Consider the following 1,427-nt stretch of genomic DNA (forward strand, 5'->3'; position numbering starts at 1 on the left):
TAATGAATTTCCAACAATAGTTCTCACGAAATTATAGCCAGAAATATCTTTCAGGTTTGTAAGGATCCAATTTCCTAACAAAACCAGCAATCTACATTTTATAGTCTGGTAACCACCAAATTTTGCCACTATTCAACTACACAAGAAACACTATCAGCAAAACGGGAAGGTGGACATTTGTGAGAGCAATGCAATTGTTATGGTTATCTTTCAACGTGGGAGTGGTGTGTATGGACATTGAAAAACAGTATTCAGGGGTAGGGAATTTTTTTTAATTTTTGCGTCATTGTAGGTTTTGTGACATACAGGGCAGGTTTGGGGAGGCGAGAGCAAGGAATTAATCATAATCATTGTGTGAAGACAATTATAAGAATATATTGAACAAGAAAACAATCCTGAGAAGCAGAAGTATCTGCGTTATTCTGTGGATGTTCTCCCATATTCCAGCTGCACTTTAACAAAAGCTCCTGTTCACAGTTTTTACCAAGAGTTACTTGTATTTTGCGAAGTGGACCTATTAAACAGTTACTTCAGTGCAGCAGTGGAAGATGGGGTAAAAACCACCAAATAGATTTTCAGTTCTGTAAAACTTCTTCTGAATATTACTAGTGTTTGGGGAGAATACACAGTATCTTTAATTGAAATTGCTTTCAGTAGACACTTTTGGAGAAGACTTGACAAACTCAGAAACACTTTGGTATTTTAGAATTTCTGAACTGCCTGGGGGGGAAGGGGAGGGGAGGGGAGGCGTTTAGAGAGGATGTTGTGGATCATTGGTATTTTCTTCATTATTGTTGCACTGAGTAACTTCCTGTGTTCATCCTTTTGTCACGTAATATTGGCCAGAGGCTTTGAAGTGCCCAGTCCCAAGCAAGCACTCACATGAAAGGACATCTACGAAAGCAAACACTGAACGTGAGAGAGAGAAGAGCGAATGCATCAGTATTACTTGCTGATATTCAGGCAGTTGGTAGAATCTCCTTGTCCTTGCTTTGTCAGTGATCGAGATTTCTGACCAAACCCAGACTGGTCGCTGCATGGTCTGTTAAGTGTGGTCGCTGCTGGCAATGCTGTGCTGAAGAAGGGCGGAAGGGACTGTACGCTCTTGGCTATACGCATCTTTCAGTTAGGGCTCGTAGCGAAAAGTATTGTCTGGGTCCTGTCAGTGAACAAATTACTGACGAACTGATTGGAGGGGTAATGGGTGGTTGGCCACGTGTGTTGGGCAGAGACCTACTGAGTGGGTGGTAAAAGACAGGAATTTTAAATTTGGGTAGCAGAAGCTACAAAAGCTTTAGGGGTTTAATCTAAACGCACAACTCTTACTATTTTTTCAATACATATATATCTTCATCAATACATTATTATGGGATATCCTTACGTAAATGGAGAGAATGCACAGTCAGTAACAGTAGAAGTAGCTGGCT

General features: G+C 40.6%; 1 long non-coding RNA gene across 1 annotated transcript in view; it reads left to right on the plus strand.

Annotated features, from left to right (window-relative positions):
- The window catches only part of LOC118453295, a 17,210-nt gene extending 15,791 nt beyond the window's left edge, over positions 1-1,419 (plus strand). The window contains exon 3 of the long non-coding RNA XR_004843218.1: positions 1,255-1,419. This is a non-coding gene — a long non-coding RNA (uncharacterized LOC118453295). The remainder of the gene's footprint in view (positions 1-1,254) is intronic.
- The last annotated feature ends 8 nt before the right edge of the window (positions 1,420-1,427 follow it).

This window comes from Egretta garzetta, unplaced genomic scaffold (genome assembly GCF_000687185.1).
Source record: "Egretta garzetta isolate BGI_Z169 unplaced genomic scaffold, ASM68718v1 scaffold61, whole genome shotgun sequence".
NCBI lineage: Eukaryota > Metazoa > Chordata > Aves > Pelecaniformes > Ardeidae > Egretta > Egretta garzetta.